The sequence below is a fragment of the Notamacropus eugenii genome, chromosome 5 (assembly GCF_028372415.1).
Source record: "Notamacropus eugenii isolate mMacEug1 chromosome 5, mMacEug1.pri_v2, whole genome shotgun sequence".
Lineage (NCBI taxonomy): Eukaryota > Metazoa > Chordata > Mammalia > Diprotodontia > Macropodidae > Notamacropus > Notamacropus eugenii.
The window spans coordinates 19,738,270-19,764,429 of record NC_092876.1 but is presented as its reverse complement, the minus strand read 5'-3'; the positions used below and the strand labels follow the sequence as shown (position 1 = coordinate 19,764,429).

Below are 26,160 nucleotides of genomic sequence, written 5' to 3'. Positions count from 1 at the left end.
TCAAAGAAACAATCAATAACTTCATTCAAGAGAATGACAATAATGAGACAACACACCAAATCTTATAGGATGTTGCAAAAGCAGTACTTAAGGGAAGTTTTATATTATTGAATTCATACATGAATAAAATGGAGAAAGAGGAGATCAATGATTTGGGCATGCAGGTGAAAAAGCTAGAAAAAGAACAAACTGAAAATCCCCAAGGAAATACCAAATTAGAAATACTGAAAACCAAAGGAGAGATGAATAAAACTGAAATTAAGTAACTATTGAACTAGTAACTAAAACTAGGAGTTGGTTTTATGAACAAAGAAACAATAAAATGGATAAACCTTTGGTCAATATGATTTAAAAAAGAGAAAGAACACCAGATTACCAATATCAAAAAAGAAAAGTGTGAACTCACCTCCAATGAGAAGGAAATTAAAACAATAATTAGAAATTACTTTGCTCAACTATAGGGCCATGAATTTGACAATCTAAATGAGATGGATGAATATTTTAAAAAATATAAATTTCCCAGTTTAGGAGAAGAAGAAGTTGAATACTTAAATAACCTCATCTCAGAAATAGAAATTGAAGAATCCATCAATAAACTCCCTAGAAAAAAATTTCCAGGGCCAGATGGATTTACAAGTGAATTCTGTCAAACGTTGAAAGAACAGTTAATTCAAATAATTTGTACACTATTTGGGAAAATTGGCAAAGAGTCCTACCAAATTCTTTTTATGATACAAATATGGTTCTGATAGCTAAACCAGAAAGAACCAAGACTGAGAATGAAAATTTTAGAACAATATCTCTAATGAATATAGATGCAAAAATTTTAAATAAAATATTAGCAAAGAGAATGCAGCAACTCATCCTGAGAAGAATACATTATGATCGGGTAGGATTTATACCAGGAATGTGGGGCTGCTTCAATATTAGAAAAACTGTCAGCATTATTGATAATATCAACAGTAATACTAACAGAAAACATGATTATCTCAATAGTTGCAGAAAAAGTTTTTCACAAAATATAACACCAATTTCTATAGAAAACACTGGAGAGTATAGGAATAAATGGAGACTTAATTAAAATGATAAGCAGCATCTACCTAAAACCATCAGCAAGCATGATATGTAATGGGGATAAGTTAGATGCATTTCCAATAAGATCAGGGGTGAAACAAGGATGTCCATTATCATCACTGTTATTTAACATAGCACTTGAAATGTTAGCTTTAGCAATAAGAGGAGAAAAAGAACTTGAGGGAATTGAAACAGGCAAAAAAGAATCCAAGTTATCACTCTTTGCAGATGACATAATGATATCCTTAGAGAATCCTAGAGAATCAAGTGAAAAACTACTTGCACTAAGAAATATCTTTGGCAAAGTTACAGGTTATGAAATAAACCCACATAAATCATATGTATTGCCATATATTACTAACAAAGTCCAACAGCAAGAGATAGAAAGAGAAATCCTATTTAAAACTATAGTAGACACTATAAAATATCTCGCAGTCTATTTGCCAAAACAAACACAGGGACGATATGAATGCAATTACAAAGCACGTTTTGCACACATAAAGTCAAATCTAAATAATTGGAAAAACATCAGTTGCTCATGGGTTGGCCAAGCTAATATAATGAAAATGACAATTCTATCGAAATTAATTTACTTATTCAGTGCCACAACAATCAAACTACCAGAAAATTATTTTCTAGAGTTAAAAAAAATTGACATCAAAATATATCCAGAAGAACAAAAAGTCCAGTACATCAAGGGAATTAATGAAAGTAAATGTTAGGTAAGGTGGTCTAGCCCTACCAGATCTCAGATTGTATTACAAAGCAGCAATCATCAAAACCACTTGGGACTGGCTCAGAAATAGAGGACTAGATCGGTGGAATAGCTTAGGTACTCAAGACACAGTAGTCAATGAATATAATAGTCCACTGTATGATAAATCCAAGGACCCTTGCTTCTGGGATAAAATCTCATTGTTTGACAAAGCCTGATGGAGAAACTGGATACCAGTGTGCTAGACGTTGGGCATAGATGAATGGCTGACACCATACAAAAAATCAAGTCCAAATGAATACATGATGTAGGTATAAAGGCTGATACTATAAACAAATTAGGGGAGCAAAGAATAGTGTATTTGTCATATTTATGGAGAATGGAGAAATTTATGAACAAACAAGAAATAGAGAATATTTTGAAGTGCAAAATGGAGAATTGTGTTTACATTAAATGGAAAAGGTTTTGCACAAACACAATCCACTCAAGATTAGGAGGGAAGTAGAAAACTGGGAAAGAATTTTTGCAACTAGTGTCTGAGGTAAAGGCCTCATTTCTAAAAATTATGTAGAGAACTGAATCAAATTTACAAGAATACAAGTCATTCCCCAATTGATAAATGATCAAAGGACATGAACAGGCAGTTTTCAGAGGAAGAAATTAAAGCTATCTATAGTCATATGAAAAAGGGCTGTAAATCACTATTGATTAGAGAGACACAAATCAAAACAACTCTGAGGTACCACATCACACCTATCAGATTGGCTAACATGACAAAACAGGAAGATGATAAACACTGGAGAAGATGTGGGAGAGGTGGAACACTAATACATTGTTGGCAGAGTTGTGATCTGATCCAACCATTCTGGGGAGCACTTTGGAACTATGCCCAAAGGGCTACAAAAATATTCATACCCTTTGACCCAGCAATATTGCCTCTAGGACTGTATCCCAAAGAGATCATAAAAATGGGAAAAGGTTCCACATGTACAAAAACTGTTTATAGCAGCTCTCTTTGTGGTGGCCAAGAACTGGAAATCAAGGGGATGCCCATCAACTGGGGAATGGCTGAACACATTGTGCTATATGAATGTAATGAAGTGCTATTGTACTATAAGAAATGATGAACAGGAAGACTTCAGAGAGGCCTGGAAGGACTCATATGAACTGATGCTGAGTGAAAGGAGCAGAAGCAGGAGGACTTTATACATAGCAACAACCACAGTGTGTGAGGAATTTTTCTGGTAGACTTAGCCCTTCACAGGAATACAAGGACTCAAAATATTCCCAAAGGACTCTTGAGGCAAAATGCCATCCTTATCCAGAGAAAGAACTATGGAATTGGAATGCAGAATGAAGCAGACTCTTTTCTCTTGTGTATGTTTTGTTTTGGGTTTTCTGATTGTTTCTCCCATTCATTTTTATTCTTCTGTGCAATATGACTAATGGGAAAATGTGTTTAATAAGAATGTATGTGTAGAACCCATATAAGATTGCATGCTGTTTTAGGGAGGGAGGGGGAGAAAATTTAAGACTTAAGGAAATGATGATTGAAAACTAAAAATAAACGAATTTTTAAAAAATGATTAGTAGACAGACTTCAGAAAAACCTGGAAGGGCTTGCATGAACTAATGTTGAATGGACGTTGTGTGATGAGGTTCTTTATTGCACTTAGCTGTTCTCAGCAATGCAATATTCCAAGACAATTCAAAAAGACTTCTGATGGAAAATGCTGTCCACATCTAGAGAAATAAGTACGGAGTGACAATTCCACGTTCAATGGAGTGTTTCAGGGTGAGAATACCTCTCTTGCTCTGGACTTCATTGCCCATAGAGCTGTCTTTCTGACCCATACTCACCATCACACTTTGATGTCTGGGATCCCCAGCAATGAAAGGGAAGACAATCCGAGGGGCCCTGTCTCCTGCAAAGCCATCTTTGCACATTCTGGAGCAGTTGTTAACAACGAGGGCAGCAATATCATCTACCAGGGTGAACTTCGAAGTAGCAGGTTTAAATCCTGGAGAGAGAGGAAGTGGTATGGCACCTAGAAGCAGAGGAAGTCAAGTGCAGACTGGGTGGAAGACCTCACAGCTACATGAAATTCATTAGGAAAAGAGCCAGGCATGGGGTAAAAGCTGTAGAAGTGAACTACTGCTTCTTCTTTAATTAACTGTACTTACTCCATACTAAATAATGGCTTTTTGATGTCATTAGATATGATTGCAAAAATATCAAGGGATACAGGATAACTGATTTTCCCTGTAACATCTTTTGACAATGCATTCTATGGAACTCTTTTTTTCTTGTCTTATAACTTTAAAAAAAAATGGGTTAGGATACCATGGATCCCAGTGCTATTAGATATTGAATGTATTTTTTATGGAATGTCACAAAATATGTGAAAAATGACTGTCTATTGGGAGAAAAGAATAGAAAAATCTTTTAAGAGACCTTGGTCTGTTAGCTTCCCTTGGATTTCTTCCTTAACCTGTGCAAAGATGTCCCCAGCCCTGCTCACAGTGTTCACAGAATGTAAAGCTGCAGTTTAGGCAGTAGGTCCCAGCCAAAGTAAGGAAACTGATGTGTTAAACTTTAAATAATAAGTGAATTTCATCTGTGATCATTCAGGATATCATGAGATTATATTTTTTAGTAATTAGCACAGAGTAAAGTTAAATTTTTGAACCAGATATTCACTGGGTGTAAATGAGTGCTCACTGTCTTCATGTAAGACTCCAAAACATTCTATTTGTGCTGATTGTCCTCCTTATCCAACATTTAATGAGCTTTCTTCCCCAACATTTTCTGTAGTAGTTGCTCCCTTCTACTGACTCAGTGAATTAAATATTTTTAACTCCTAGTGGCAAGCTGTGCTGTGAAGCCCATCAAATGTACTCCACCTTCCTTTAGCCTACCTATAGAACAGACCAAGTGGGGAGTTTTTAAACCTATCAAATACTTACTAAGATACAATTTAGAACACATGTCCCTGTGGTGACTTTTGCCTCCAACAATTATATTGTATGTATGAAAAGGTTAATGAGTTCTGTATGATTTTGACCAACATTGCTAAGAATTATTATCACATGAACACAATAATTATATGCTGCCCTAACATAGGATGAATGAAGTTCCTAGGGTTTCTCCCCAGTGTGAATTCTCTGATATAAAGTAAGACTGAAGGTGAATCTGAAAGCCTTTTCACATTGTTAACATCCATAAAACTTCTCTTGATGGTGGCATTTCTGATGTTTAGCAAGACTGGAAGTCTGTGTGAAAGCCTTTCCACATTGATGACATCCATAAGATTTAGGTTCTGGATATTTTCCAGCAAAATCTCCTTGTATACCTATTTTTTAGAATGTTCTGAGATGCACCACTCCTCCTCAGTGAAGTCCACAACCACATGCTGGAACGTCACCAAATGCTAAACCATCAGCAGTCCCATGACTGAGAGCCAAAAGAGACTCCAGAATTCATCTAGTCCAACTGTCATGTACTGAGAAGAGGAAACTGAAGACCAGAGAAGGGATTTGCCTAAAAGTCATATAACTTTTAGGAATGTCAGAGCCAACATGTGAAATCACTCTCTAAGAACCCCATGGACTATTGAGGAAAGCAAAATGCTTTCTATTTGCAGTGAGAATCATGATGTAATAAAACAAAGCTGGAGAAAATGTGTTAATATACAACGCTTTTTCCAATGGAATAGGTAGCAGGTATGTGCTTGAAGCACCAATCCAACATTCACAGTGCCTACAGTGCCTATGAATATGCTGGTGCAATTCTGAATCACTTAATATAACAGACTCTCCACATGGAAGACAGAACCAAAACATTTAGTCAGCTATCAGAAAGCCAAATCCAACATAATAACCAAGAAGCCAATACACGTCATCACCGCAAGGGACATGGACATTCTCAAGCCCACCCCCCACCCCACCTTGCTGGGGCCTTCCCACAAACACTCCAGAGCCTAGCTATCTGCTTGCCTGTGTCCTCTCCTCCCTCCACTCTACCTTCTCTCACCAACATCCTCCCAGTTCTGCTCCACCCTTACTGTTCCACCCATTAAGTGAGCTCCTCCCACTGCATGTGACTTAGGCTTCCATGTAATTTAAGCAGGTCACATGGGCCTATTAATGAATGGGAATATCTTCCCATTTAAATTACCATTACATTCTGCCCCAAGATCTTTCGTATTCATTACATTGCTTGGTGGGGCAACTGGTATCTACAGAATTGTAACATGGGTAACTGAAAATAAGCATATAAATTCAAAAGGGGGAGCAAAAGTGGGGAAAGTGAGACATTCATGTACTGGTGTAAGTGTTGTAAATTGATTAAATCATTCTATAGAGCAATTTGAAACTATGCCAAAGGACTGTAAAACAAGCATGCCATTTGACCTAGCAATACCACTAGTAGGTCTGTATCCCAAAAGAGTTAAAAAACAAAAAGGAAAAGGACCTGTAGGAACAACAAGATTTATAGCAGCTCTTTTCTGGGGGTAAAGAATTAGAAGGTGAGGGAATGCCCATCACCTCGGGAACGGCTGAATAAACTGTGGTATGTAATTATGATGGAATACTATTGTACTAGATGAAATGATGAGCAGGATGCTCTCAGGAAAACCAAGAAAGATTTACATGTGTTGAAGCAAAGTGAAATGAACTGGGTACAAAGCAACAGTGGTACTGTAAGATAATCAGTGGTGAATGACTTGGCTGTTGTCAGCAATACAAGGCTCTGTGACAACTCCGAAGGACTTAGGATGAAAAATGCTGTCCATTCCCAGAGAAAGAACTGATGGTATCTGAATACTTCATGAAGCAGGTTTGGTTTTTTGTCATGTTCATTTTTCTTGTGGTGCTTTGTCTGTTTTCATCCACAACGTGGCTGTTATGGGTTGTTGTTGTGCTTGTCCTTTGTTCTCAAAGAGGACCATGACGTCAAGATGATGACAGGACTTGCCTTGCCGTGCAGTTCACTTTCGTTTGAGTGAGCAAGGGTCGTGCAAGGTCACCAATCTCACTTTCTCACCCTGAGCCATCTGGGTCCAGTGGCCTGATATCCATCAGGATGGCTGGAGATGGCCCAAGATGCAGTGGGAGACCCTGGCCCTTTCAGGCTAAGGCCTTCTAGCATTCTCTCTTCCAGAAAGGGAACTGATGGACTCGGACTAAGACTGGAATGTATCTTTTCTTTTTCTTTCTTCTCTGTGGAAGACTGCTAACATGGAAATTTGTTTTGCCCAACTTCATGTTTGTAACGGGTTTTTCCATTTTTTGCCTTCTCAATGGGTTAGAGTGGAAGGAGGTAAATCTGAAACTTAAAATTGATTTTTTTAAAAAAAATCACATTAACAGAATGATGATATCATAACGGATTCTGTACTGACAGTGAAATGGATGTGATAAAGCACTGGTCTAAAAACAATGTTGATACAAGGAATGGTTCATCATTGCTTAACTGAGAAATATGAGCAAAATGTTACATACAGTTTGTGAAGTTATGAGGAAAACCAGCTTTACAACTATTATGGATATGTTTTGCATGACTACACATGTGTAACCTAGATGGAATTGCTTGCCTTCTCAATGAGGGGAGGTTAATGAGGGAGGAAGTTTTAAAAACAAATGTTAAAATGTAAGTGGGGAATAATTGAATACTAAGTAAATTTTAAAAAGAAGTCATTGAGGGAGGAAAGATGATATTCCCAACTTTTGATATGTGAAATTCAAGACAGCAGCAGAATTGCCTGGCCTCTGGCGTCTTCTCCAGCTCCAGTAATTTTTCTGACTCTATGGCAGTAATAATATGTGTTGTGGTTGGGTCACTCATGGTGTCCCACTCTACCTGATCCCATGGACATAGTTCATGGTGTTGTCTCAGCAGAGATACTGGAGTGGTTTCCCATTTCCTTCTCTGGTGTGGTCCCATTTTTCAGAGAGGAGCTGAGGCAAACAGGGTGAAGTGACTTCTCCAAGGTCACACAGCTAGGTAGTATCTGGGACTGGATTTCAACTCAAGTGTACCTGACTCCAAGGCCAGGACTCTATCCACTGCACTCCTTAGTTGTCCTTGACAGCCAAGCATTTTAAGAATAACTGGACAGTCCTCAGAGAAAAGAGAAAAGCTACCCCAGATGGCAATCCTTAGAACTTTTGGAGCACTCCTCAGGTAATTCAGACTAGACCACAACTGCCCTCCGTGTTTTCTGGTGGGAGTTTCTCAGACTGTCACATGCCCAGTGCGAAAACTTTATCATCTCTATTAACAGAGAGGAATTCAACTGGGACAAGCCAGGGGAAGTTCTGTCCCCTACAACCTACAGACCCCGACCCCACCCCCTCTATTTCCATCTGGCTTCAGGGAGGCAGGTGAGATGGCTTGTCTTCCCTGGAGATCAAACTTCCTTGTTCAGTCCCTTCCCCCAACCCCCAGGAGCTAAAACAAAAGATGAGACAGTAGTGAGGCCTTGAAGACAGAAGCATGTCTTTCTTGAAACATCCTGGAAATGGGAACACGGACATGAATTCATCAGAACTCATTGCTTCATAGCCCTCCAATCTCATTTAAAGCAGGCACCCTATTGCACAAAATTCCCAGGAATTTTTTGCCAGGTGGGAAGGGTGGTTGCTAAAGAAACTTTTCTGAACTGGTTTCATTTCCTTGCTCTGCAGAAGCTCCCAATTACAACTAATGTAGGGAACTAGAAAATCCTCTCCATGTTGGCCATTAAATCTTTGGAAGTAGCCCCCTTCCTGCCTTCCTAGTCTGCTTCCTACTTCCTCCAAGACCCCCAGTCATCCATCCAGCAAGGGCCACCTTCTGCTGCTCACCCATCATCCATATCTCCCTATTCTGAGGAGAATAGAAACTTTTCATAGGCTGGGACATTGGGGCTTTTGGTACAGACTGTGTGTGTGGGTGTGGGGGGAGGTGTGTGTGAGAGAGAGAGACAGACAGACAGACAGAGACACAGAGACAGAAACAGAGAGACAAAGACAGAGAGACAGAGAATTAGAGTCTGTGCCAGGGCCCAGTGTCAATCTGGGGAAGACTGTAAAACAAGTGTTTATATATCCTGGCTATGTGATTCTGGATGAGTCACTAGACCTGTTGGTTTCACTTTCCTCAATTATAAAGTGGAGAGAATAATGGCACCTCCCCACAAAGACTGCTCTGAGGATTGCATTGGCCAAGTGCTTAGCAGTGCCAAGCACATGGGTGTGGTATAAATGCTAGTTTTTATGATTGTTGTTTCTCTCCAGGAGGTTCTTAGGACCTCTGGGCTGAGGAATTTCCCAACACTACCCTCAACTTGCTTCAGGTGAGGCACTGTTTCTCCTTTGCACCCCAGTGCAGTGTTTGGAACCTACACAGGAGGAAACTGAGGTTAAGAGATCATGTGACCTGAAACAGTTGGTGGGTATCTGAGTCAGGGTTTGAACTCAGGTTGACTTATGTCCAGCACTACCCACTGTACCACGCAGCTATTTTCCATCATAGAGGTGACTGAGAGTTAGCTACAAAAAAGCAGGCCCAGCACTGAGGGAGAGTTACCCCCATAGGGAAGTGGGCAAGGAGAAAAACAGACCAGGTCAGATCAGAGAAAGGACTTTCTAAGGACTTATGGATCCCTTGGCTATCAGTCCAACAGGCAGGAGGAGACCCAGGAAAAGAGAGAATCTCCCAGAACAAGTGTTTATCCAACAGGCAGTGATGGCTGACTATAACAATGGATACAGACAAGTCAGGAGAAGCAAAGGAGGGGCTAAGGTCTTTAGCAATAAGGAGACTATGGCTTTCATCTGATTGAATAAGACCTGACTTGCAGGAGGTTGGAAAAGGAGGCAAGGGGGTGGGAAAGGGAGAGAGAATCCAGTACTGGGACTTGTTCTTTTCCTTTTTTTTGAGGAAAGCAATGGTTAAGTCACTGGTTCAAAGTCACAAGTAGTGTCTGAGGCCATATTTGAACTCAGATTCCCTTGGCTCTAAGCCACTGTTGTACCCATTGTACCACCAACTGGTTCACAAAGAGGCTGGGGCTTTTTGATTAAGCATTTACCTGTGAAAATGAGGAAAGAGGATAAACTTAGGGATGAGAAGGCTAAGGGAAATGTTTTTAAAGATGGGGGTATCAACCTGTAAGTTTGGTTAAAAAGGCAAACAGGCTCAATGCATATTGTTTATTCCCTTAAAGTTAGAGGTTACATGTCCAAAGCCAGAAGGAAATCTCTGTCTGAATGTTACAAGAATGACTAGGCTTAAATCTGTTTTAGGACAATCCTAGAGTATCTGTGTCTCTCAGATTTATGGTTTCTATATGTCTTTTAACTATTCCATGAGAAAGTGTTCGGCCTAGAGGCCGATGGGCTACCCGAGTCTGCTTACCTTTTGTCCAGGTCCAGGTGGCCAAGTGGATAAACGTATTGAGAGAAGAGACTTTCCAGAGTCAAACAAGGGTTAGGCTTTATTCAGGGTCTTAGTTATGTATCCATATGCAGGGTGAAATTCTTCCTTAGGTGAGAGGAATCCTTCTCCCAAGGGGCAAGGATCATACAGCAAGAGGATGGGAGTGGAAGAGGGGAGGGAGCCTCTTCCCTCTAAGGGCCCCACAGCAAGAAGAGCCTCCGGAGGGGACCCTGCATCCAGAAGAGGGCCTTCAGGCTTTCCTGTCCCTACTTAAGCTCTCCCACCGCATAGTTTGCACGTGAATACCGTGTGTGCTCTCAGCCCCTAGCTAATTAACAACAGGTGTGCTCAGACCACGGGCCAATCTCAAGGGTGGGATGCTCTCCCCAGCAAGTTTCCCACTGAGAAGAGGTGGAAATGCACGAGATAGCCCGGGTCTCACACCTCAATCCCCAGCTGTTCCCTGGGGGGCCTCGTGAGAACTCTGAGGTTTAGAAGTCCTCACTTTTACCTGCCCAAGACTGTCCACATGAGCACTGAGCTTACACCCCAACAAGAAAGGCATTTTCTTAATTGAAATAGGTTGTAAATACAATAAGATAAGAGAGTTTGCAATGTTTCCACTGAAATTATGACCCAGGATATCTGTGTTTTCTTTACCATTAACATGTCATAACATGGTATATGTCCACAAAGTATTAGGATATGAAAAAAGTCCAATTATACAGGTTAAAGTCTCTGGTTAAGGGTCTCATAAAGTATGCTAAGTCAGTCTCATCTGGCCTTGTTGACAAAAGAAGAGGTTTTCTCTGAGTTTACTTCAGAGAACAGGGAAACTGTTAGGTCCAGATTCTTTTGATTGATTAATTCAAGCTCTGGACCTTATTAAAGTCCAAAAATGATATTAAATGTTGTCATTTCCTCCTTTTGGTCAAAGGCAAGCTGAAGTCTTCTCCTGTAGACCAACAAAGGTATGGAAAAACCTCTAAATAAGCAGCCCTGTGTATGCAAGGGGCTCAAATAGGGAGAGAGCTGTCCTTCACGCAGGTCTAGGGAAAGCTCTTGGGAAAGCTGTCCATGTCTGATGTTGTCTTTTTTAGGCCCTTTTGAAACCAGAGGGCAAGGTCTCCTGTGGGCTCAGGATCCACTCAGGAGCAGGGGCACTAGATGTTACAGAGGGATCCAAGAGTCCATATAGTCAGGAAGACCTGTCAGGGAAAACATGTCTCAGAAAACATATGATTTGAGAATTGAGAGGAAACAGTACAACGTAGTTAACATGGCTAAAGGCACATAGAAATAGTTTAGTTTCCCAGCCACGCAAGGCTAGTTTCAAACAGTACAATAAATGGCTTCAGTTTCCTAGCCGTGTAGGGCTAGATTCAAACAACACAATAAAGTTTTTCTCACAGCTCACAAAATTGCAGTTTTACATTAAGTCAAGTACAGATGAAACTACGATGGCTCACAATAGACGAGTTTTGAGAAGGGAGATTTACATGTCACCAAGATAAACAAGAAAATTAAACACGGAGCATACAAATAAAAGCAATCATTATTTCCAATGTTAACTAACATTAAGTTCCTTGTATCCCAGTAATCCATTCTTAATATTCATTTAAACATCACTTTCTGAATCCTAGATGTCTCATGTAGTTACCTGATGCCTAGATATCCTTTCTTTGACAATAGCTTTTATTCTTGGGACAGTTCAAAAGGGAGTTCCGCTTCTCTGGTTCAGATCTAATAGTTCCCAGATAATTCCGACAGTATAAATTAGTACAATCACTTAAAATTTGTTCTCCATTTTTTGGAAACTTCGTAGAATTTCAGTTTATATAACATTTGCTGTTCTATCCTTACCTAAGTCCTGTACCTGGTATAAGAATCTTTTAAAATGTGAGGGTTCAATTATAAAATGAATTCATCTATCTTTTAAAATTATTGAACAAATACTTTAAAAAAGAAAAAATAATTTCAATTACTTTTACCACTATCTTATACAATTTATGTGCAAAAAAACCAAATTTGAGATCTTATTACCAAAACACGATAAATTCTAGAAGCCAATCATATACATCTGTGTATAATTCTTAGAGGAATCAGGCTGATCCTATTGCTTTTCCTCAAAATTTTGCTATCATTTTCATTAGACATCTATCACATTACATCTTTGTCTTATTACCTGGTCTAATCATTTCCTCCTTTGAAGGATGTGATCTCTATATATTATTTATTTGGCCATGAATATACGTTAAAAGTGTAAGCTATTCATTCTTGCATCCCATTACAGCAACTCAAAGATATTCCAATTTCCATCTGTTTGTTTAATAATAGACTTAGTTTTGTACTTATAGAACTTCTTACTTCTAGATATTGGCTGTAAAAGAAAAAGAAGAACAATGTCATGTCTCTTCACAGAAGGAAAGAACTTCCTTAGTTCAGTTTGATCCCAGCAATGAATCATTATCTGACAGACAATCATATTCATTAGGTGCTGAAAGGAAGGTTTAGGAGTAATCAGGTGGGGAACTTCCTTTTTCAGAAAGGAAATAGCACATTTACATTTGTGAAATAGAGTTAGGAAGATCCTACCTAGGTCACGTCCAGGGTTTTTTCCAAAACCTTTCCAGATATCCACCTTTCCCTGCCTGCAGCACATGCCAATCGACCTTATGATACCTTAGACAACTATTCCTGTAATCAGAGCTTAAAACAATAGTAAATTGCAGTCCCAATCTTAAATAACAAACAAATATTGACTGGTATCCTTCAGATTGGGCCATCTCAAATTTGATTGAGCTATTAATTATCAAATCAAGTTACATAGTTTTTCTATCTTCTTAAAATACTCCCTCACACTATCTAAGCATATTTAAGCCATCTGAAACTGACATGAAGGTATTCAGAACAAGTATCTAAGACCAAGAAAGAGATCTTTGAATAACCCCTATTAGTTCCCAAACCTTATCATCTGCCTTCCACATTTTCAATTAAGCCTCTGTTTATCTTTCCAAATCTCTCAATCCCATCATTCAGATTATTCAACTTTCCTTTATATTTTAACCATAAGACAAGATAGCTCACACATTATTACTATTTACTAGCCTAACTGTACTGGAATGCCATTCCAGCTTTTAGGAAGCAAAGAGGTTAATGGTTAATCAACCTTACAGGTTGATGGGTTTATATCTTTGTTTCACAAGTTTCTTATTCTTCCCTAATTATTCTCATTCTGGAAGGTAAGCTACCCCAGGATTCAAGTCTTTTACATATGATAAATTCAAATGTTAATTTAGCTTTTGCAAAGGCCATGGAGTAACTACAAATTCAGATCAAAACAGCAAGATATCTTCTGTTTTATAGCTCATTACATTAATTTAACAGTGAAATACCTTGACAATTTATCAGGCCTTCTAAAATCCCACAAGAATTTTCAAAACATTTCTTCTAAAACTATTTCCCCTTCTTTAAAAATAGTTTAAAATTTATTCTGATGTTCCCTAAACTTTTATGAAGAAAATTAATTGGAAACTTTTAAAATGATAGATATCTCTTTCTTCCTCCTTAAAGCAAAAATAAACCTTTAAAATTGGAACTCATTAAACTATGTTGGTGTAAAATAACAGATTCAGAAAGTATTATAAAAAACCTAAATTCTTAGTTATTACAGAATTCCTGGATATCACAAAGTTATTTGTCAAAAAGGCATTTGTGATGGAAAGGAGATTTAGTTCCTCGAAGTCAAGAATGACATATTCATTTAATTTAGCTTTATCACAGTAACATTTTTCCTTAAATATATCACTAGAAATTAAGTACATTCTGACATTTCACATAGATAGTCCATAAACCTTCAAATTGACATACATGAATATATCTTTCAGATGAAACAGGCTTGAAAATCACACTCCTATTTTTTTAAATTGATTCTCATTTGCTCAATAGGGATTCTACCACACAAAGCCTTTTGCACAGAGTTTTATAAGAACTTTAGGTCAATGCATTGCTAAATCATCTTGCATAACTCATGGAAACTATAACTTTAAATCACCATATATTTTCATAATGGCCAAGATTTCAAATGAAAAAATCTGCTATCACAGTAAATATCAAATTATCTAATTTCATCACATCTTTTAAAACGCCCAATTCATATGCAACAAGAACCAAAATAAAATTCCTTTGGCAACATTTCTACCTCACAGCTGTCTCTCAGATTTCACAATCTAGGAGAAATTCGATCTTAGAAATACAGTTTTAACACAAACAATAGATTTCATATGATATCAGCTGCATTTCCAGATTATCACCCATAGAAATTATTCATCTTATTACTTTTGGCAATTAAAACCACTTCAAAGTTAACACTTACATGAGAGAGAGATAATAATGTTGTATGTAACATATGGCAGTCATTATGTTAAGCATTTTACAATCATTAATCATTTTGATCCCATAGCAACAACCATTATTATTTTTATTTTACAAATCAGGAAACGGGTCAAGCAGAGATAAAATAAATTTTAGGAACTGAAACAGAGAAATGTGAAGTCTACCAAAAGCAGAAAGGCTGGCATCCAAGTGGTGACGATTCTTGTAGGCAGGATTTAGGGAATGCTAGCCACAAGCCTGATCCATCCACCTCTCCCTTCCCCCGCAGCTGCAGAATTTTCTAAGCCTGAAGCAATCTGCAGCTGTCCACAGGTGGGCAGGATGTGTAGGACCCAGGTGACATTTCCAAGCTTTACCTAGAAGGGTGGGCCCAAGGCCACAGGACTGATAGAATCACTGCCAATCTGTGAGTTGCTGCCCCTACACTTCCTTTCTTCAGTTGGGGAAATGTGATTTAAGTTTTCCCTACACTTCTCCTGCATTCTCTTCTCTTAATCTGATCTGGGATGAGAGGGGTTAACATGAACCCTTTTGGCTATTAAAAATCCTCATTCTTAGATATTCTCTTAACTCTGGGAGGGAGTGGGGAATGTTAGGTCATCAGGATTAGCAGGGGGTGTTTTAGCAAGGTGAGCTCCATCTTTCACAGTAATTTCAAATGATCAGTTCCTGAACTTTTTAATGATTAATCTCAAAACCTACAAAATCTGGTAAAATGATTTTAGCTAAGATCAACTAACTTTCCATTGTAATTTCAGCTTGGCCAGACTGGAACAACAAGGAAAAGTCTTAAAGTTGTTGTTGTTGTTTTGTTTATTTCCCTAGTTGCAGCTCTTAGAAGTCTGTGGCTGCCTGCATTTTAAATCTTACAGGACTCATTCACAGCACACGATACAGACAGGGATATACACTGACAGACAAATAGACAATTAACCACAGGACAAATACAAACAGAGCTCACAATAAACAACACAGAGGGGGGATCAGAAATTTGTTAGAAATCCCCATCAGGAATTAGCTATTTTATTTCGAGGAAAGGGGGTTGCAAGGATTCAAGACCTGACAGAATAAGGGTGGAACATACAACCGTTGCTCGGAGCACCCCTATGGTCTTTGGAGAGGTGGGAAGCCATGGTGTCCCGAAATTTCTGACTATCTTCAGGAAATAGGCCCCATGGGAATAGGTGCAGGCCTCTAGTCTGTAGGTGGATTGTAACGGTCCTCTTCAAGATTAGAGCACTTAAAGGATGTTTTGTTGCCCTTTCAACTTAATTTGGTTTCAAAATAAAGTAACTTTTACCAGTCCAAAAGAGCCCTATCATGACCGACAAAATTTAGGCTATCTTTAGTTAGTTGACACTAGTACCAGCAATAGTTGTACTAATTTTCTTAATTAGTCAAAGGAAATGTAAGTAATGCAAAATGGTCCCAGTCCCCAGGCTAGCTTAAAGAGAATTTGTGGATTTCAACCAAACTAGTGTGTATCCTTTGGAATCTGGAAATAGGAGGACTTACTCAATCCTGTCAAGGTTTAAGACTTCAGGAAAAATGAATCCTGATTCACCTAAGTCTCTTGCCTTTAGTAAAGTGGGGAGCTGTGTTCCCTCCTAGTTCATCAGTTCCAATCCGAGTCATGGTACCATAATTGTCGACCTGAAAGTTTGGTTAAAAAAGGCAAACAGGCTGAATGCATATTGTTTATTCCCTTGAAGTCAGGGCTTATGTGATCATGGAGCCAGAAAAACTTCTGACTGACTAATACAAGAATGACCAGGCTTAAATCTGTTTTAGGACAATATGAGGTTGTCTGTGTCCTTCAGATTTATGGTCTCCATGAGTGATCAACTATACATGAAAAAGAATTTCTTAATTGGATAGGTTCTAAATACAATAAAAGAAGAGAATTGACAAAGTGTCGATTGAAATTACAACTCAGAACATCTGTGTTTTCTCTATATCATGTCATATGTACATGTCATAACAAGATAAAAAAAAAAGTCCCACTATTCAAGACAGTGTCTCAGGTTCAGGGTCTCATAAGGAATGCTAAGTCAGCCCCATTTGGCCTTCTTGATTGACATGGAAAGAGGTATTCTCTGAGTTTACTTCAGAGAACAAAGAGACTGTTATGTCCAGGCTCTTCTGAGTGATTAATTCAAGGTCTGTCCCTTATTAAAGTCCAAAAATGATATTATATGATTATCAAGTTCCATCTCACCTTCATGAAGGCACTCAGATTCAATCTAGCTCAGACTCTGTCTAGCTGAGATTCTATCTGGTCTGCTTGTTAATACAAGCATTACAAATGCTTTGGTTCCTTAAGAGTCAATCCAGTATGACGAATCCTTAATAAACTTTTTTTCTTTGGCTTTAAGAAGGCTTGTGTCAAATTCATTTGAGCAGGACCTGACATGTTGGTATTTTGGGGTCCCCACCACCTGAAACCTCAACAATTCCATCTGCAGTCCCGGGCTCAGCAATCAAAAAGAATTGGATTTTCAGGAAAGGCTTTCCAAAGGCCAGCTCCTGTAATCAGGTAGGTTAATGGGAAGCAGATCTGCACTCTGGTCATAGAATCTATAGCACTTACTGCAGATCCTGGCATGGATTAAGGACAAGCTAAATAATTGACTTTTCATTTATTCACTGGGAGAGGTAAGAGGAATTGAGAGCCAAGATGCAGATCCATAGTCATTTAAGAAGTAGCTATAAATTCCCTGGCTGTGGAGACTCCAGTCCCTGCCCATTGGGCACTTAGAAGTAAAGCTGAGCTGGGGCTGAAAGGGGTCACAGCACCAAGGCTCCTAAGATCTTAGATAAGGAGAACCCTCAGAGATCACCAACTTCCATGTCCCCTTCAGACAATAATACATCAATTACGTACCTACTGGGTGTTTAACTAGACAGAGTGCCTGGTCTAGGGTCAGACTTAAGTCAATATGCCAACCTCAAACACCAGCTGTGTGATCCTGGGTAAGTCCCTTAACACTATTTGCCTCAGTTTCCTCATCTGTAAAAAGGAGATGGCAAACCACTCCAGTACTTTTTTCAAAGCTCAGAGTGGTCATTGATTTGTCAAGGGTCACAGGGGCATTAAGAAACAGCCAGAATTCCAGCCTGGGTCATAGATCTATTTGGGAATTCCAAGATCATTTTCTGAAATCCATCCAATTCTCAACATTCTTGAGTTGGTGGTTAGTTTCTTTGGGTTTTTTTGGTGTTTATTTTTGCTCTGAGCTGATCTCCAAATCACAGAAATGCATGTATATCTGAAACCTGAAAGGGACTTAGCTAGAGATCAGCAAGTCTACCCCATGTTTTACAGAGAACACTGAGGTTCAGTGATTCACCAGTCAAGGTTAAGTGGAGAGGGCCTGGAATCAGACCTGAGAGAATCCTCCCTCTGACATGTCCTGGCTAAGACTCTGATAAAGTCACTACCCCTCTCACCTTCAGTTTCCTAATGTGTGAAATGGGGATTACAGCCCTTCTCTGGCAGGGCTTTTATGAAGGTCAAAGAGATCTAACATCTAAAACAATGTAAAGTTTAGTACTGGAACCTGGGCAGCTGGCTTCTAATCCAAGTCCTGATCCCAAATGCAGAGCTGTTCCCCACCTCTACTAGTCAGCCTCCCATCCTGAGGTTAGGGGCAAGCTGCTGGAGAGTTCTCTCTAGAGAGAAAGGGAGGATTTCTTGGGGAGGGAGACCCAAGACTAAATGATTCACTTCCTGGTCCTGAAGTGGCCTATCCAACAAAGGAGGTGGGGTGGTGGGGACCCCAAAATACTGATATGCCACATCCTGCCCGAGTGAATTTGACACAAGCCTTCTTAAAGTCAAAGAAAAACAAAGCTTATTAAAGATTTGCCATACTGGGTTGACTCTTAAGGAGCCTAAGCAGTTGTAGTGCTTGTATTAACAAGTGGGCCAGAGGGATGAAGGTCTCAGCTACTGAAACTGCTTCATACTGAGAGAGGACATAGAGCTGTCCTTGCCTTACAAGAGTACTGCCATTTGAGGGGTTGGGCCTGCAGCCAAGGTTGGGAACTTGGCCGATACCAGGTCCAGAGGATGATGGGTCATGGTCCTGGAGAGTGGTTGGTACCCAGCCTGAACTGTCATCTGCAAGTGGAGGGCACAAATCTGGCAAAGAGATTAAACAAAGAAGAACCAAAAAAGAATAGAAGAAATAACTAAAAGTGGTGTGGGTATGAGAATACTGTCAAACTTCCTCACACCCTTTCAACACACTTAGTAACTATCCAGGAACAGGAAGGCTTGGATGACCCCAAACATGGGTTGGCATGGCAAATACAATAATGCCAATTTTATGTGAGCTAATTTATATCTTCAAGGGGATCTCAATTAAATTGTTAAAACCTTGTTTTACTGAGTTAGAAAAAAAACCATTGCAAAATTCATTTGGAAGAACAGAAGGTCAAGAATATGAATGGAACAAATAAAAAAATAATATAAAGGGAAAAGGTTCAGTAGAACTTGATCATTGAAACTGTATTATAAGGCAGATGTAGTACTGGCTAGGAACCAGAAAGGTAGATTAATAGAATAGGGTAGAAGTACAATTTATAGCAGCAAATAGTTAAAGGAAACATGCATTTGACAAGCGTAAAGACTTAAGATTTGGGGATAGGAATTCATTATCTGGTAAAAATTGTTGGGAAAACCAGAAGGAAATATGGCAGAAATTATGCATAGATCAATATTCTACATTATTTATCAAGATAATGTCAAAATGGATACATGAGACATATTTAATGAGAGAAACAAGAAATTTGAAGATCATGAAAAATGTGGATTATTAGACTTATGGACAGAAGAACAACTCATGGATAAACAAGTGATAAGGAAGGGTGTGAGGTGTGAAAAAGATAATTTTGATTAGGTTAAATTAAAAAGGTTTTGTACAAGTAAAAGCAATGTAATGAAGATCAGAAGGAAAGCAGGGAATTGGTGGGAAGGTATCAGAGGAGGCTGGAGTTGAATTCATTCAGCAGGACCTGGCTGTTGGTATTTTGGGGTCCCAAACACCCCAAACCTCAACATTTCGTTCCCTGACCTGATCATATATATTGTTGAGAAGTACATCTATTGATCAGTTCCCATTCAGCAAACACATAAGTCTCCTTGCTTTAGTCTCTCAGGCCTCCTGTTCAGGTCTGCTTTGTTTTTCTCATCTTTATGAGAGACTTTATCCAGAGGTGACAGGACTGGTAAAGTGTTGTCCTTCTATGGTTCTGGGTCCAAGGGAAAGGCCAAGGCTGGGGAGCCTGGCATGTCCGTGTGGCTCTTGCTTGGCTCTCTGTGGATGCTGCAGAATCTTCTTTTCCTAGCTTATCCCTTCCCGTGTTTGTCAGGATGGTTTTTGCTGAGTCTGACAGCAAGAGTGGGATCCTGCTGGTCTGGTTTCCCCCAAGAAGTGGAACACGTTTTATCAGATGTTTATTTCTATTCGTTGTCTTTTTACAAGCTTTTAAACGTGTTTCCTGTAAACAAGAGACTCAGGGTTTTGTTTTCTGACCCCTCCCCCGCTGGCTGTTGGGTTATTTTCAATTTTCCCTCAAAGTCCTGAGTCTGGTTTCTCTTTCTCGCCTCCTCTCACGTTAAAGTGAGTCCGAGACTCAGATTTTGGCTCCTTCATCCCTTTTAATTTTTCACTCTAAGTATTTAACCTTCCCCTTCCTCTTCCCCTCAGTTCCCTGTCACGTGCAATCCCCTTTCCCGTTTTCCCTTCACGTTATTTTCTATTTTAGGTTCTCATTTCCTGGGCCTTTCCCTCCAAGTCTTTTCCCGACTTCTCTTTTTCTTTGGTCTTTCTGCCCACCCTGCCCTTGCCTCTCGCATTCCTGACACTAGCCCCGCAGTTGATCCTTCAGGTTTCTCAGGCTTTCTGCAGGCAGGAATCCTTTCCACGTGACTCTTTCCGCGTCTGCAGTTGCCTAGGAGACCACGTCCTGCAAAGGATGCTGGGAAGATGGCGGCGTAGGTCGTATAGTCTCAAGCTCTGCAGAATTCCCTCCGCCCCAGAGATCAAAGAGCAGGTTCGGGCGGACCCGGAGCCGGGACCAGGTGAGAGTCGGGCCCCAGCGTGGGGAGCCCCGAAGGGAAATCCCGCGAGATTTCCTTCTCCGGGCCGGGTCCCACCCCAGGAACTTGTACTGGGAGAGTGAGGCGTGGGGGAAGCCTGGGGAGACCCCCCGGGGCCCAGGAAGGGGAGACCCGGATGTGGGGGGAGGGGCAGACCCGGCGGTGCTGGGGGCCTCGCTTTGAGGGGCAGGCTGTCCGGGGCCCCTTAGTCCCCAAAAGCAGGGTCCGAGGTCGCGGGGCATCATGGGAAGGCGTGAGAGGCAGGAAGGGCCCGCGCAGGGATCGGGGGCTGCTCGGTGCCCGGAGCCCGGGCCGGGATTCCGCGAGGACGGGCCGGAGTCTGCCCGCGGCCTCGGACGTGCCCGCCTCCTTCACGGCCCGAGGAAGCCTCGAGGACGTCGGATCCCGACCTGGATCCGCGGCCGAAGCCCCCGCGCGTGGGGATCTCTCGGTCCCGTGGGGGGGTCTCTCGGTCCCGTGGGGGGATCTCTCGGTCCGTGGGGGTCTCTCGGCCCCGTGGGGGGGTCTCTCGGTCCCGTTGGGGGATCTCTCGGTCCGTGGGGGTCTCTCGGCCCCGTGGGGGGGTCTCTCGGTCCCGTGGGGGGATCTCTCGGTGTGTGGGGGTCTCTCGGTCTGTGGGGGGTCTCTCGGTCCGTGGGGATCTCTCGGCACGTGGGCATCTCTGGGTCCCGGGGGGATCTCTCGGTCCGTGGGGGTCTCTCGGTCCCGTGGGGGGGTCTCTCGGTCCGTGGGGGGGTCTCTCGGTCCCGTGGGGGGATCTCTCGGTCCGTGGGGGTCTCTCGGCCCCGTGGGGGGGTCTCTCGGTCCCGTGGGGGGATCTCTCGGTCCTGTGGGGGGATCTCTCGGTCCTGTGGGGGGATCTCTCGGTGTGTGGGGGTCTCTTGGTCTGTGGGGGTCTCTCGGTCCGTGGGGATCTCTCGGTCCCGTGGGCATTTCTGGGTCCAGGGGGGATCTCTCGGTCCCGTGGGGTCACTAGGGAAGTCCACGGTCCGTGCGTGGGACGGGAGTCCGGTCCTGTGGGGTCCGTGGGATCCCGCTTTGTGGAAGGAGAATTCGGTGAGAAATGGCCGGAGCCGCCGGGTCAGGGTCGGTCCGAGCGCACGGACCGGACCGGGCTCCGCAGGGACTGGGCCTGCGGGGAGACCCCGGAGGAGAGGAGGGGGGATGGCCGCGGGTTCTGACGGTCCGGCGCCGGTTGGGACGCGGTGGTTCCGGGGTGTTGGGCATCCTGGAGGCGTCTCTGCTCGTGTTGTAAAAGAGGAAAAGTGAGGCCACGAGGGTCAGGTGACGTGTCCAGGGTCTCACGGCTGGTGTCTGAGGCGGAATTTGAACCTAGGTCTTCCTGACTCCAGACCAGGCGTGTTCGGTGCTTAATGGATGTTGATCGATTGTCCTGATCAGCCTTATTGGCTGAAGGCAGCTTGGAGGTGGGTGAAATCTGTGAGGTTCCTTCTTCATCTGAGAGCCCAGGAGCCTTGGTGCCGTGAGCCCCTTCTGCCCCAGCTCAGCTTTACTTCTCAGTACCCAGTGGGCAGGGACTGGGGTCCCCAGAGCCAGGGAATTGTTGGCCACCTCCTAAATGACTGAGGACCTGGAACTCGGTTCTCAATTCCTCTTACCTCTCCCAGTGAATGAATGAATGAATGAATGAAGTGGAAAAGTCAGTTATCCAGCTCTTCATTAATATATGCCAGGATCTGCAGTAAGTGCTGTAGTCTCTAGGACCAGAGGGCACATCTGCCCCCATTAGCCCAGCTAATTACAGATGCTGGCCTTTGGAAATCCTTTCCTGAAATCCAAGTATTTTTGATTCCTGAGTCCCTGACCCAAGATGGAATGGGAGTGTGGGGGTTGGGTTATCACCCCTCCTCCCACCTCTGACCTTGCTCCATTCTCTTTATTAGCATTTGTTACTCCCTCACTCCTACCTACCAACTCCTGAATTCTGGAATTCCATGTTCCCCTTTTATCCCTGGGCCTTTATTCCTCCACCCTCTCACCATCCCCCTTCTTCTCACATTGCACCCTTCTTCTTGGTGGATTTTAGAAATGCTAATGTTTCTCTGAAAAATTTACCCAGACCCAGTTTTCCCTAGCTTCCATCTCTGAGTTTTCCCCGTTGTATGGGGTTAATAGCTCAGTCGATTTATTTCTCAATTTATAGTCCAGCTCTCATACAATTCCTGGACGTACTAAAATAAAAGCACTCCCTGCTTTTGGGGAGTTTACACTCCGTTGGATTGATGTGGGGGGTGGCCACATAATGTATCAATTTTGGGGAGATCTCTGGGGGTGCAGTGCACTGTCTCTTGGGAGATGATTCAAGATCTCTGAACATCAGAGCTAGCCTGGATCTTGGAAATGTTCCAGGCCATTCATCTCTCCTCAGTGACCTGCTGAAGGTGTCCCTTCCAGCCTGTGTCTGAGACCAGACTTGGACCCAGGTCTTCTGATTTTGAGTCTGGCTCTCTGTTCATAATCTGTAAATGATTCCTTAGATCAAGCTTATGCAAGAGGAGACAGATGGAAGGTCATCTCTGAGAGGAGGGTACTAGCTTCTGGGTAAGGAGGAAAAAAAACCAGGGCAGGTCTGCAGAAGGGCAGGTTTGAGCACCATCTGTAAGGACACTAAGGTCCATGGGAGAAGGGAAGATCCTTCCAGGCTGGAGGGAGCAGAGCTAGGGGACAGTTTTCTGTTTGTCTGAGGGGAAGGGGCTGAAAGGCCAGTGAGTGGAGCCTGTGCCTGGAAGGGGCATAATCTAAGAAGAATGCAGAGGTCTGCAGCTCACTTGGATTGTGCCTTATGGCCTCATTATCTAATGAGTTTGATTAGATGACATAAGGTGCCATTTACACAGCTCATAGCGTAAGAAGGGATATTGTGGTATCTTGTTTTGCTCCCAGAAATGCTCTTGAAAAAGAGTAAAACTCCTGGGCTGCTGGGAACTTGTGACAAGGTAAGCATGGGTAACGTGCTTTGCAAGTGATGGTCAAGCACATCCTGGCTTCAGGGGTGGTGACAAACAGCCCAAACTCTAGGGGTCATGCCCAGGTGACAATTATCCTCACTACCACACCTTCCCAATCTGCATAAGGGGGGAATGTAGGGAAATGAAGAAGGAGGCATTTAAAGTAACCCTAACTCTAACAGGCAGGACAGAAATGTCACCTCACTGCTGCTTCTTCCTGGTGACCCCATACCCACTGCCTCCTGAGAAGCTGAAAAAAACAAGCCTTCCTCTCCCACTGTCTCTGACTTCTTTGAGTGAGAATGGGTCTCTTCCATGGGTCTTTCAGAGGGCACTCTGGGAAGGGAAGCAGTGGGCAGCAGCACCTCCTCTTGGGCTAAGTCCTTGACCTTGCCTGGGAGGTCCTGTGGTCCCCAAACCATTTCTCTCACAATTGCCTTTTTAAATAGTTTCTGGGACAAAAAATAAATTATTACAGAGAACTGTCTAACTACTCCAGTACCTTTGTCCAAGAAAATCCCCAGTGGGGTCAGGAAGAATGGGACCCAACTGAAAATAAGTGAACCCCAACTTCCTTTCAACACTCAATCACTGAACTGCCAACTCCAAACATGAAATACCCAGGTCTCCCCCACTTTGAAAAGACCTTCCCTTAACCTCATCCTTCAGCTAGCCTCTTTCCTCCTTTTGAGGGGCAACTGCTGGTGCAGTGGATAGAGCACCAGTGCAGGAGTCAGGAGGATCTGAGTTCAAATGTCACCTCAGACACTTGCCACTCACTAGCTGTGTGAATTTGGGCAAATCACTTAACCCCAGTTGCCTCATCCTGGGTCATCTCCAGTCATCCTGATGAATATCTGGTCACTGGATTCAGATGGCTCTGGAGGAGAAGTGAGGCTGGTGACCTGCACAACCCTCCCTCACTCAAAACAAAGTCAAGTGCAGGTCCTGTCTTTATTGACCATGGACAAACACACATTCCTCCTTTTCACAAGTCACTTCTCAGACAAAGCTTCCTCTACTGGATGGTCTCTCCTTTTCCCACCCTCTGCTCCCTTCTCCAACACCTGCAAATCATTGAGGCAGCTCAAAGCAATGGTGTCCTTATTTGTGAAGACCCTAGCCCAGGGGTGGGGAACCTGTGGCCTTTGTTACTTTACAATTAAATCGTTTTCATTTTTGGAATTTTTCATACTACTTAGATTTTTACTAAAGAATGTACAATTTCCAGTATAATTAATTGAAGCTCCTTGAATGAAGCCTGCTGTGATTAGAGCCAGGTGTAGCCTCTTCATTGGCTTTTTCCTGACTTCTCTGTAGCATTCATTATTGTCACTCATCCTGACCTGTTGGATAAACAAGTCCTTGAGGATTCCTGTCCTGGTTCTCCTGCTGCCTGTGGGACTGATACCCAAGGGATCCATAAGTCCTTCCTCTGATCTGACCTGGTCTCCTTTGCTCCCTGCCCACCTTCCTCCCTTCCCATGTGGGTGACTGTCCCTCAATCCTGGGTCTGCTTTTTGTAGCTGTCAGTCTTCTGCATGATGTGACCTGGCTGGGTGGAACTGGGTTGTGCTGGACCTCACGTAGACCTGCATTCAAACTATGCCTCTGATACGTGTCAGCTGTGTCAGGTCACTCAGTACCTTAGCCTCAGTTTGCTCATTTGTGTATTTGAGACACTGCACTGGGGAGCAGAAGAGAAATAATGTCTTGTATTAAACTCATTGAAGTTAATGTTGAGATATTCCTCAGCCTACAGGTCCTAAGAACCTTCTAGACAGAAATACAAATGGCAGTTACTCACCTTTTCATCACACCCATGTGACAGGAACTGCCAAGCACTTGACCAATGGAATCTGTAGAGCAGCCTTTGAGGGGAGGTGCCATTATTCTCCCCACTTTATAATTGAGGAAAGTGAGACAAAGAGTTCTAGTGACTTGCCAAGAATCACACAGTGCCTGAGATCAAATGTGAACCCTTGGTTCTTCTGACTCGCGGCCCAGGCCTCTCTCCTCTGCTCCAACTAGCTGAAATTCCTCCCAGAAGATAAAGTAGCTTCAGCCCCCTGGTCATTACCCTGTGGTTAGAACCTCAAGGGAAGAAGGGCAAGTAGAGGCATAATTGGGGGTTCTCCCAGCCTCAGTCCATTTGGGGAGGCTGGGCAGCCACTTTCCTCATTGGGGTGGTGGGGTAATAGAGACAGAATGTCAGGGGATTTGGGTTTGGGGAGAATGTTAACCTTGGTCTCAGAACTTGCAAAGTTTGTTTCAGTGGGGATGTTTTCCCTTTTCCAGAATGTCTGGTGGGGTCAGGGGAGGTAGGTCTCTAGTTAATTCTGTCAGAGTATCTTGGTGAGAACTGCCCAGTTATTGGAGGTCTCCCTCAAGATAGAATCAGTGGGCTTAGACTGTGAAAAAAAGAACAACTGAGGGTCTGTCTTTATTCTCTAAA

At 42.4% G+C, this 26,160-nt stretch overlaps 2 protein-coding genes across 2 annotated transcripts in view; both read left to right on the top strand.

Moving 5' to 3' along the window:
• The window catches only part of LOC140508287 (uncharacterized), a 58,281-nt gene that overhangs the window by 19,507 nt on the left and 12,614 nt on the right, over window positions 1–26,160 (top strand). The gene's annotated exons all lie outside the window — the stretch shown is intronic.
• LOC140508282 (uncharacterized) overlaps window positions 20,603–26,160 on the top strand; it is a 216,110-nt gene continuing 210,552 nt past the window's right edge. The window contains 1 exon segment of the mRNA XM_072616081.1: window positions 20,603–20,697. The gene's annotated coding sequence lies outside the window, so the exon portion shown is untranslated.